This window comes from Bison bison, unplaced genomic scaffold (genome assembly GCF_000754665.1).
Source record: "Bison bison bison isolate TAMUID 2011002044 unplaced genomic scaffold, Bison_UMD1.0 scf7180017864533, whole genome shotgun sequence".
NCBI lineage: Eukaryota > Metazoa > Chordata > Mammalia > Artiodactyla > Bovidae > Bison > Bison bison.
In genome coordinates this window covers 8596142-8609026 of record NW_011495082.1, presented here as the reverse complement: position 1 = coordinate 8609026, position 12885 = coordinate 8596142, and the positions used below count along the sequence as shown (strand labels likewise).

At 39.7% G+C, this 12885-nt stretch overlaps 1 protein-coding gene across 1 annotated transcript in view; it reads left to right on the top strand.

Moving 5' to 3' along the window:
• KIAA0825 (KIAA0825 ortholog) overlaps positions 1 to 12885 on the top strand; it is a 429492-nt gene that overhangs the window by 36157 nt on the left and 380450 nt on the right. Inside the window, exon 2 of the mRNA XM_010831930.1 lies at positions 1961 to 2107. The gene's annotated coding sequence lies outside the window, so the exon portion shown is untranslated. The remainder of the gene's footprint in view (positions 1 to 1960; positions 2108 to 12885) is intronic.

Here is a 12885-nt window from a genome sequence, read left to right as displayed (position 1 = left end):
AAAACGTCTGCCTACAATGCAGGAGACCAGGGTTCGATCCCTGGGTTGGGAAGATCCCCTGGAGAAGGAAATGGCAACCCACTCCAGTATTCTTGCCTGGAGAACCCCACAGATGGAGGAGCCTGGTAGGCTACAGTCCACAGGGTCGCTAAGAGCTGGACACAACTGAGCGACTTCACTTTCAAGCCTAATGAAGAGATCATTGTGACTGATCACAAATCATCAAATAGCTTTTTTTTTTCTATTAAATAATATACTTACTGTTTGACTTCTTTTCTTTTCCTTTTAGTAAGGCAAGATAAAGAAATAATTATAGATTTTGGAATGTTCATAATGTCAAGCTACAGAAAAGTGTAGTAAGAGTTTTACAGATATCCTGGGTAAACATATCGATGTACAAAATTACACAAATATAAACAAAACATGAAAAAGCCCTTGCAAAGAGATATTATTTATAGTAACATTCAAAATATGAAGTTCCTGGGAACAAATCTAACATAACGAGATGTGCAAAACTCCCATGAGGAAATAATAAAGCATTATTTTGTGACAGTAGAACCTCAATAAGTGGAATGATATGTCATACACATGGCTTTGGGAAATAAGGTTTTATAGGTGCCCAGTTGGATCAGTTCAGTTCAGTTGCTCAGTTGTGTCCGACTCTTTGTGACCCCATGAATTGCAGCACGCCAGGCCTCCCTCTCCATCATCAACTCCTGAAGTTCACTCAGACTCATGCCCATCGAGTCAGTGATGCCATCCAGCCATCTCATCCTCTGTCGTCCCCTTCTCCTCCTGCCCCCAATCCCTCCCAGCATCACAGTCTTTTCCAATGAGTCAACTCTTCACATGAGGTGGCCAAAATATTGGAGTTTCAGCTTTATCAGTCCTTCCAATGAACACCCAGGACTGATCTCCTTTAGAATGGACTGGTTGGATCTCCTTGCAGTCCATGGGACTCTCAAGAGTCTTCTCCAACACCACAGTTCAAAAGCATCAATTCTTCGGTGCTCAGCTTTCTTCACAGTCCAACTCTCACATCCATACATGACCACTGGAAAAACAGTAATCCAAGTCTATGTCCCAACCAGTAATGCCCAGTTGGATCAGTTCAATCAAATTTATGTGTATTTCTGAGGGGAGGAGAGACTACTTGACAAAAGATTTAAAAATTATATAGAGAGACAGAGGCCAAAAAACAAGCATGACTGCAGTGTATTTTGATGCAGGCAAAGTCAGGTAGATTGGTGGAACCTCAGTAGTGACTGTTTAGACCACAGACTCACCTCTTTGGTGACTTTACTTGGGAGGTTATTAGAAACACAGAATCTCAGGTCCTGACCCCAGATCAGCTGAGTCGGAATCTGCTTTATCAAGATAACCTAGAAGAGTGGGGAAATGATTTTTTTTTAATTTAAATTTTAAAATTTACTTTGTAATATTTTGGCCTCATCATGCGGCATGTGGAATCTTAGTTCCCTGACCGGGAACTGAACCATAGTCCCCTATATTGGAAACTTGGAATCTTAACCAATGGACCTCCAGGGATGTCCCAAATATGGCTTTAAGAAACAGTTCTGGGGCAACTGGTAATTAAACAAGAAAGCTCTAATTGTACTGAAAGGTATTGCTTGATTCATATGGTGCAGCCATCCCTTACTGTCTGTGATCTAAGTTTCTTTAGGAACATTTGAAAACTCAGTGATAATAAAAGGGCTACTTTGTGCATATTTTTAAGGTGCGTCTGTTATCCATGTGCCAATACTCTATGAGTCGTCTTGTTAATAAGCTTCTTTAAGGTGCCCCGACTTCAGGATGTCTTTATGTGTTTCTAGCATCTCTTGGATCGAGTCTGTATATCATACCTTAACGGTAGTGCTGTCACTGCCAATGAAATCAGTAATGTTGTAACTGTGCCTCCTCCACGTGGGTGATAAAGCTATATCTAATTATTTTATAGGTGTGCTTTGTATATTTGGGAAAAAAGCTGCTGAAGACACTGACGAAAAGGCAGCTCTTCTACTGACACCTCAGAAGGAAATAAGTTACCACCTACGTTAGGATTAGAAGACCAGCTCATTCTTAGAATCTTCTGAAACAAAATTAGGTAAGAAATGCTTTTCATCATATTTTAAATGACTTGTCCTCCATCTTCCCAGTTTGCTTGAAAGCTTCTATAATTCTATTCCTTTGGCCTCGAAGAGAAATGCAGTTAGCATTTTCCTCTAGGAAGGCAGCATGCCAGCCAGCTGTCAGCTTTATGATGTACCTGATCTCCGATGTCAGGGGAAGCACAATTCAATTTTAAAGTAAGTCTTCTGCGCACTACTGCAGCAGGGCTGCCAGCATCTCTCTTTATGTTCCTTTCTTTGAAATTCTCCCTTTTCCTCAAACAGTATAGTTTTATTTTTAAATCCTTTGTGTAAGATGAAACTAGCACTAGCTGACTTTCCTTGTCCTTAGCTAAAAATCAATGAATTGACTGAAATTATCTGTAAATACTTCTGCTACCCTTTCTCATTTCTAGAAAATAAAGTACCACTGCTTATTTAACTTATGACTTGTCTAAACATGTTGAAAGCATTGACTATAAGGCATAACACTCAGACTCTGAAAGAGAGAACTGTGACAAGTTCAGTCAAAAGGGAAAAGAGGAATAATTTATAAAAGGTGCTGCAGATAATGATGCCAGCCAGTTATTTTAAAATGCATCCATCTCACCTTTTAATGAATTAGATTTGTCAACAGGAAATGTTTTATGCACCACTTCTAATAAAAGTGGCATGCTAGGAATGCAGTGCTTTGAGGTTGGCTTCTTCAAAGCTTCAGAGTATCTTCAATTCAAGGATATTTTTTAAATAATAGATATTAAAAGTATATTTAAATAATATTAAGGTTGTGACACAAACACCAAATGACAAAATTCAGAGGTTTCAAAGCAAAGGCTGACATGCCATCACTTTTTCACATAGTAACTGTTTTTTAAATTAGGAGTGTAACAGACTGATTTGGGGATTGTGTGTCAGTTTAACTTTAGATTCTCTTGTTGTTTTCGCTGGTGTCACAACCTTAATGTCAGCTTTTCAAATAGGTTTCTACATTTCCTTTGGTTCAGGGTCATTAAAATATGCATATGATGAATCTGAGAGGCATAAATAGGTCACACTGAAGTGAAATTCCTTGACTCTCTGGTACTGAGATACAGCTATTACCTGCCTTGTAAGTGGAAAAAGTTAGCTCAGGCATTTGGTAAATTTCTGTTTTTCAAGATTTTGATTCAGACCATTGTAAGCCCAAATGACAAAACATGATGTTGGTATAATTGTGTTCTTGTTCTTCTAATCCAAACCACCCAATTTTGTTGATTATAATCCCTAGATATTAAGAATCATAATTCCCACAGGTGATTGTTTTTTCACTTAGAATACAAGTTAATCCTGACAATTATTTCAATAGAAATATACTTATTCAGTATAATTAAGTATAGGTAACTCTACCTTAAATTTTTCCATATGCCAGCCTTTTATATAAACACTTTAATGCAGATTTGGGGGCAAATGTGATTTTTTTTTTAAAGGTAACACTTGTTTAGAAAGCAAATATAAAGTAAAAATCTGTTGTGTTGGGTTGAATGTTTAAAAAAAAAATTCTCATACCCCATTGGACATTCAAGGAGGAGCATGGAGCCTTCCTTACTCCCTTCTGCAGGGAGAGAGAGAAGGGAAAGAGGAGAGAAAAATAATTCTACCCATTTCCTTGATTCTTATCTGTCATGATCTCATTGGGCAGGTCATATGCTGAATATGGTTTTAATTTAGAAAAATAAATATCAGAATCTGTCTCACAGTTGTCTTTTTCATCACCCACGTTAGAGAAATGAAAAGTGGAAAGAGAGGCAAATTATTTATTGATCTTTTCTGGCTGACTCAAATATATACTGGCCAACCCCAAATATAAGACTTCATATTTCATATCTTCTCCTTCACTGACTCTCCAGCTTTTACCGTTCCTCAGTTCAGTTCAGTTCCATCGCTCGGTCGTGGTCCGACTCTTTGCGATCCCATGGACTGCAGCATGCTAGGCTTCCCTGTCCATCACCAACTCCCGGAGCTTACTCAAACTCATGTCCATTATGTTGGTAATGTCATCCAGCCATCTCATCCTCTGTCACCCCCTTCTCCTCCTGCCTTCAATCACTCCCAGCATCAGGGTCTTTTCCAGTGAGTCAGTTCTTTGCATCAGGTGGCCAAAGTATTGGAGTGTCAGCTTCAGCATCAGTCCTTCCAATGAATACTGAGGACTGATCTCCTTTAGGATGGACTGGTTGGACCTCCTTGCAGTCCAAGGGACTCTCAAGAGTCCTCTCCAACACCACGGTTCAAAAGCATCAATTCTTCAGTGCTCAGCTTTCTTCACAGTCCAACTCTCACATCCATACATGACTATTGGAAAAACCAAAGCTTGACTTGATGAACCTTTGTTGGTAAAGTAATGTCTCTGCTTTTTAACTTGCTGTCTAGGTTAGTCATAGCTTTTCTTCCAAGGAGTAAGCGTCTTTTAATTTCATGGCTGCAGTCACCATCTTCAGTGATTTTGGAGCCCAAAATATAAAGTCTCTCATGGTTTCCATTGTTTCTCCATCTATTTGCCATGAAGTGATGGGACCAGATGCCATGATCTTAGTTTTCTAAATGTTGAATTTTAAGCCAACTTTTTCACTCTCCTCTTTCACTTTCATTAAGAGGCTTTTAGTTCTTCTTCACTTTCTGCCATAAGGGTGGTGTCATCTGCATATCTGAGGTTATTGATATTTCTCCTGGCAATCTTGATTTCAGCTTGTGCTTCCTCCAGCCCAGCGTTTCTCATGATGTACTCTGCATATAAGTTAAATAAGTAGGGTGACAATATACAGCCTTGATATATTCCTTTCCAAGTTTGGAACCAGTCTGTTGTTCCATGTCCAATTCTAACTGTTGCTTCTTGACCTGCATACAGATTTTTCAGGAGGCAGGTCAGATGGCCTGGTATTCCCATCTCTTTCAGAATTTTCCACAGTTGATTGTGATCCACACAGTCAAAGACTTTGTCATAGTCAATAAAGCAGAAGTAGATGTTTTTCTGGAACTCTCTTGCTTTTTCGATGATCCAGTGGATGTTGGCAATTTGATCTCTCGTTCCTCTGCCTTTTCTAAAACCAACTTGAACATCTGGAAGTTTACGATTCACGTGCTGTTGAAGCCTGGCTTGGAGAATTTTGAGCATTACTTTGCTAGCGTGTGAGATGAGTGCAATTGTGCAGTAGTTTGAACATTCTTTGGCATTGCCTTTCTTAGGGATTGGAATGAAAACTGAACTTTTTCAGTCCTGTGGCTACTGTTGAGTTTTCCAAATTTGCTGACGTATTGAGTGCAGCACTTTCACAGCATCATCGTTTAGGGTTTGAAGTAGCTCAAATCCTAATAGGAATTCTAGATTCCTAATAGGAATTCCAAATTCCAAATAGGAATTCCATTGCCTCCACTAGCTTTGTTCATAGTGATGCTTCCTAAGGCCCACTTGACTTTGCATTCCAAGATGTCTAGCTCTAGGTGAATGATATCACCATCATGATTCTAGCATGAGGTAATTAGGCTGCATTGTATAGTAGTGTGAAAATGCATACAGTTGTATGTGAAGGATTTGGCTAACTCTTCCAAATTTATCTCAACTATACTAGTGCTCTTGCTTGAACAAATGTTTAAAGTCATTATTATTGTTCATACTAATACCAGTTCTGATTTCTATTTGATTAACATGAATTTTTAAAACAAAAATATCTCTTTCTAAATTCAAAGAAAGCTATTCAAATAAATGAGCTCAGTGCACACCTACAATGTAGAAAAAGCTTTCTGGCATAGAAACAAAATAATCTTTTTAAATAACATAGGCCAAAGCCTTCACACCAATTCATTTACAACAGTTTCAGATTTATGTAATTAATAAAGTTGGATACTGGGTCTAACATGTATTAAATGTCCTTCAGTGTACAGTGATGTTCTAGTGACTGTCTGGAAAAAAATGATAAGAATTTATTTATTGTTTTGCTACATCAGTCAATTCTGTAAATGGCTTTCTAATATGATACGATATATGCTTTTAATAGTTTTGTATAATATAAAGAGATAGTATTTATTGAGTATTTTCTGTATTCCAGCAGCTGTTCTAAATAGTATCCATGGATTATCTCATGTATCCCTCATAAGAACACTGTGTTGATCTCAGTATTTTATAGATATGGTAGAGGCACACAGGAGAACGTTATAAAACTAGTAAGTAACGGAGCTAGAATTCCACCACTAGCATTGTTATCCCAGATCTCACACTCTAAGCCCTCACTACTCAAAGCGCGGTCCCCAAGCCAGCAGTATCACCATTACCTGGGAACTTTTCAGAAATGCAGACTCTCAGACTCCACCCCAGTATCACATCTTATATGCTATTGTGAGTATTCCTCATATATAAAGTGCATCGTAAAAAGATAAATGTAAACAGGGATCCAAGCTACCTGGAAATCACTTGTATAAAGAACCCAAAAAAAAAAAAAAAAAAACCTCAACCATAAACAGCAAGTCTCTCTGTCTGCTGGGCAGCTAGCTACTTCTTCATCTGAGGCTTTCTCCCAGTCACAGTGTAGCACACTGCCTTTGAATGCAGACTCAGGACAGACTGCCTGTGTGTGAGCCTCAGCTCCTATTTCTAGCTGTAGGACCCTAAGAAAGTTACACAGCTCCCTGTATCTCAGCTTCATGTTCTGGGAATGAGGTCTAAAGCTGTACTTACTTCACAGGGTTGTTGTGAAGATGAAACGAGTTAATCCGTGGAAAGGTTTGAAAACAGAACCTGATATCACCTGATATAAGTGATAATGTTTTCTGCGGTAGTTGTTGTTAGTTATGATTCCCATCTTAAAGAGTAGAATAGAGTCTCATCTCATACTTGGTAATAAACTGACAAATATTTTTGTTAGCAGGGCTTACCATGTAAAGGGATATCTTTGCTGTTAGAGTCCAAATCATAAATTTTAGTTTTTGTATTTTCTGCACACTTTTTCCTTGTGGCACTTCCTGCCTGTGAGTTCTCCTAAACACCACTTCATTGTGGTACTTAACTAGTTCAGTCCAGTGCACTCAATTCAAAATCAAAATGAAACATGTAACAGCATAGTGAATTTTTAAATATAGTATATGCTTTTAAACGAAATAAAACTAACGAATGAGGCTTGTATGCCCATTTGGCCAACCACTTGGAGAAGTAATACAAAACAGTCAGAATAAAGTGTCTGTCTAAAGGCTGAATGCTTCAGAAGGTGTTTGTTTTCTTTTGGACATTATTCTGAAGTTGTACGTACAGTTAATCATGATAGTCTTTAGGGGAATAATGGTTTAGTGTGCAGGCACTCACTTAACAGCTATTTAAGATTACATCTAATGTGTGAAGTGAGGCTGCGCGTTCCTGAAAAGTACCTTGAAATCTGATTGGTGGAAGGCACTAAGATAAAAATAGTCGGTGAAAAGAATATCCTGGGAAACTTGTAAATTGTCAATTCTGGGGCACATACCCAGAAAGTTCAGTTCACTAGGCCTGGGATGAGGCCCACCTGGGTGTTTGAATTTTTAACAAATGGCCAAAGTGATTCTACTTAAGTTAGTGTTCTCGAGTACACTTGGAGAACCACTGCAGTAGTGACGAAGACATGAATTAAAAAGAGCTTTTGTTGATTCCCCTTCCTTCTGGCAACATTGTCCTCTTTGGTACTAGTTTTTTTCCATCCTGTGATCCAACTTTCTAATTTGTCCTCTCCTTACCCCCATAGTGGTTCCCAAGCCAGTCTTTAATTTTTCTGCTTTTCTCTCTTTTTTTTTTACCCTTTCTCAAAGAATATGTCTTTTGGATTTATCAGTCATATCTGTGCAGATGGTTCTACAAAATACCCGCAGAAGTCTGTTTAATCTAAAAATCTCTAAGCCAAAATTCAGGTGCTGTAATCAATTTAGAGCCTACGGGCAACATTAAAAGAAAGAAGAAGTAGTTCAGTTTAGTTCAGTTCAGTTGCTTAGTCGTGTCCGACTCTCTGCAACCCCATGAACCACAGCATGCCAGGCCTCCCTGTCCATCACCAACTCCCGGAGTTTACCCAAACTCATGTCCATTGAGTCGGTGATGCCATGCAACCATCTCATCCTCTGTCATCCCCTTTTCCTCCTGCCTTCAATCCTTCCCAACATCAGAGTCTTTTCAAATGAGTCAGCTCTTCGCATCAGGTGGCCAAAATATTGGAGCTTCAGCTTCAACATCAGTCCTTCCAAGAAGAAGTAGTAAAAAAGAATAAAAAGAAGTAGTAAAAAGGAATAAAATAGGATGAAATGAAATAGATCAAAGCAAGAGAAGCAGTGTTTCATGAGACTTTTGTTTAAGATATATGTGCACACCTACATGTTAGATTGCAAGGCATTTTGTTTTAACCTCATAGGTCATAATTCAAAAAGTTTGAAAGATACTCTCTGAGTTTTGGGCTCCTGGATTTCAGTGTGACATTACAAGCACTGTTTTCCCATGCGTTCCACTCATATATCTGCTGCATCTCTATTCTGGACATTACCAATTTGTATAATCCATTCAAAATCATCATGTCTAAAATTGTATTTGTTGTGCATTCTGTTAACATTTTCCTCCTAAGTTTTTTTTTTTTTTTTAAATCTATTCATAAACTACCATTCCGTTATCCAGGATAAAATTTCAAAATTGCTTTGTAATAATTTAGCCCTTCCTATGTAAATTCCCCGATAGCCTCATCTGACTGCCCTGGCCTGTCCGGTGGCCCAACCAAGCAGAAAACCTTATTGGCAGCCCTTGTAGTCACCCACTCCCCAGGTAGCTTCTTGAAGGCTGCCTTGGGCATGCCCTGCCTGGTATCTGTGGCTGCCATCCACAAGACTGTAAGAGCCATTGTCAACAAGATGCCCTGCTCTGTATGATACCCACCTCTCTTAGCTCTTTCTGTTGTAACTGGTCTATTTTTTTTTTTTTTTTTTTGTCCAAGGTAAGAGTCTCACCCTGGATTTTTACCCTTTGCTACTTTCTAACGACATATCCACACGTTTACTGGCTCTTAGCATGACCATAGTTTTCACGTCATTTTGTCTGGTGTCTCTGATGACTTGGGTCTAAAGTCCAAGCTTCTAATGCCTGGGACATGTCACACCTGCCTGGTTGTGCTCTCAGCTATAATTGCCTGCCTCGGTCAGCGACCCCAAACTCTTATCTAGTCTTACCTTGGAAAGTCATTTCAAAAGCTGTCTTTCCTTTCCTCACGGTCCCATCCTCTTCCTAGTCATCATCACCTTCATCTGGATTAATTCACTGTCCTTCTAACTGATCCTCCTACATCTCTTCTCTCACCCCACACCAAACCGTCTTAACACCCTTTTTAATAAATATTTGTAAAACAGTAGTCATGTACTGCCTTAGTAAGAAAAAAAAGAAAAAAGCCTTTTATGACTCCATAGTCTCTGTAGAATAAAAGTACAAATATTTTCCTCCTGCAGAATAAAAGGCCTCAGCACATCCATCTGCCCATGGCATACCTCTCCAATTTTATCTTTCGCTGTTTTCATTTGTGAGTTTTCTGTTCTGGTTCCACAAAGCAGTTCTCTATATGCTCCAGGGATGGTCTCACCGTTTTCATTACCAGGGCACCCTGTTGGTGGTTGTTCGTGAGTGTGGAGCAGACAGTTGTGGCTGAGGTCTAGCAGTAGGATCCCACTACATACAAAGAAACCTCATGTTGAGGACCTGATTACACATTGGCGATTAGAAGTTAGAGCCCAGGCTGCAGAAGAAAAGAGAAGTGAACAGGAGACAAACTGATGAATTACTTCTCTTATTTCCTGTCTGGCTGAGGCCCCTTATAACCTCCGTTCACTAGTTGTTGGATCATTCACAGAACTAGAGAGCGTTTGAATCTATATACAGGGAGAGATTAAGTGTCTTGCAACTAGGGGGGCCTGTGAGGCTATGGATTTTGTGAGATCACTGGGCTTCCACCTTTATCTTCCTTTTTTTTTTGGCAACTTGACTCCTCTCTTTTCTTCTGCCCAAAGGGAATGTCTTACAGAACTTCTGGATCATTTATTACTTGTACCACTTAGTTAATACTACATTAGCTAATGCCTTGTAATATTTGTTTGTTTTTGTTTCTCGTGCGTCAAAAGTAAGACATGCTCATTATAAATTCAAACCAAAAAAGATTATAAAGAGTAAAAATTTCCTTTTCCCTGTTGCGTTTTAGTTCTACCACCCACAGCTTAGGACCGCTGGTAGTTTGTTGAGTATCTTCCTGATTGTGAAGGGGGTTGGGGTTGGTTTCTTTTTTAAAGTATTGCATTGTATCATGATGCATATATAGTTTTACAATTTGGTTTTCTAAGAAAACGCTATAGCATTCTGGAAATCTTTCCATTTCTTGCCATACAAAGCTGGCTTTTCATTTTTCATAGGTTTCGTTTCATTTTATATATGTTATATTGATATTGAAAATATTCCATGTACTGGACTTCCCAGGTGGCACAGTGGATAGGAATCTGCCTGCCAATGCAGGGATCACGGGTTTGATCCCTTGTCCGGGAAGAGTGCACATGCCGCACACCGCTGAAGTTCATGTGCCACAACTCCTGAGCCCCCGCACTCGAGCCTGTGAGCTCCAGCTCCTGAGCCCATGCGCTAGTACTACCAGAGCCCGTGCACCTGGGGCCTGTGCTCCGCAACAGAGAAGCTATCAATGGCAAGCCTGTGCTTGGCAACAAAGGGCAGCCCCCACTCTTAGCAGCTAGAGAAACCCCACATGCAGCAAAGAAGACCCAGTGCAATCAAAAATAAGTAAATCAATAAGTTTTAAAAAGATGTAAAAGTAAAAGATCCCATGTACTGACATCACATTATATATTCAGTTGGCCCAGGAATAGTCCCACCTTATACCTTTCATCTCAGTATTTCATCATTTTAGCTTTTGTCTCAGAGTTTTCATTTTTGAATGAAGCCTTATTTGATAGTTATGCATAAATAAACCTGGATAGGTTTTGATAGACCTGCACCTTCCTTGTTTCCATCCTGGCGTGTCCTCATATTTGAGACACCAGTACAGTGAACAGAATTCTCACTGTAACATATAGTTAAATTGGCCACTTCCCATTTCTCTTTTCCAGTGCCTTTCCAGAAGTAATATGAGCTAGCACATCTTTTTCAAGGAGAGCAGGAAGGGTGCTTTCTGATAAAGTAAATGCTCTCCAGCAGTTAGATCAGCTAGCTCCTTTGGAGCTCAGGGGGTGGCGGTGGCAGAACGGTCCGGGCTGCCAGCTCTGCTGGCCACTTGATGCAAAACCAGTTGTGCTGAGCCTGTGCTTTGGCCCGTGGATTGCACATTTCTCACCGTTTATTCAGTTTTACCATAGAGTGAATACAATACCAGCTTTATATTGCTATAAGGATTTTATTATGTATCATATGATATAAATCTACAGCTGTTTGTTTATTGTTGGATAACACATTTTTAATTTTGTAACAACGATTTTTGGTGACAGTGATTTTGTAACAATGAATTTTGGTGACAGAGATTTAGGAGGGGGTAGAGAAAGAAAATAACTGTGAACATTCATTGGTTAGTAGTACTAAATTTCATTTGACTTGCCAACAAGAATTAAATGTGTAACCCACACTATGGAGGCTGTAGTGATATCACAGACCACATGAAAACAAGAAGACACAGAAGCATCAGCATCTATTGCACAGTCTTATTTTCATGCTGTGAAAATAAGCATGAAAAATTTGCCTGCCAGTGCAGGGGACACGGGTTTGATCCCTTGTCCGAAGAGTGCACAGGCAAAGTCTTATTTTCATGCCCTGAAAAATAAAATAATTTCACCGTGCCTGAAAATATGACTTTTTCATAATTGACGCTTCGCTGCAGAAGGTACATTTGTGCACCACTCTGTGTCAATGTAGGAGATGTAGGTTTGATCCCTGGTCTAGGAAGATGAGCAAGAAAGCCTGCGCACCTCAACTGTTGAGCCTGTGCTCCACAACAAGAGGAGCGACCACGACGAGAACCCTGCCTCCCGCAACTAGGAAAAAGCCCACACAGCACTGGAGAAGAAGCACAGCTTAAATAAATAATAATAATAGTAAATTCTGTATGCCAATGCAGGAGCCACTGGAGATGCAAGTTCAATCCCTGGCTCGGGACAATCCCCTGGAGAAGGAAGTGGCACCCCACTCCAGTATTTTTGCCTGAGAAATCCCATGGACAGAGGAGCCTGGGAGGCTATATCCATGGGGTTGCAAAGAATTGGACATGACTAAGCGACTGAGCTTTTCATTTCATGCAAAGATGAGCTCGATAAAGGACAGAAATGGTAAGGACCTAACAGAAGCAGAAGATATTAAGAAGAGATGGCAAGAATACACAGAAGAACTGTACAAAAAAGATCTTCATGACTCAGATAATCACGATGGTGTGATCACTGACCTGGAGCCAGACATCTTGGAATGTGAGGTCAAGTGGGCCTTAGAAAGCATCAACGAACAAAGCTAGTGGAGGTGATGGAATTCCAGTTGAGCTATTCCAAATCCTGAAAGATGATGCTGTGAAAGTGCTGCACTCAATATGCTAGCAAATTTGGAAAACTCACCAGTGGCCACAGGACTGGAAAAGGTCAGTTTTCATTCCAATCCCAAAGAACGGCAATGCCAAAGAATGCTCCAACTACCACACAATTGCATTCATCTCACACGCTAGTAAAGTAATGCTCAAAATTCTCCAAGCCAGGCTTCAGCAATATGTGAACCGTGAAA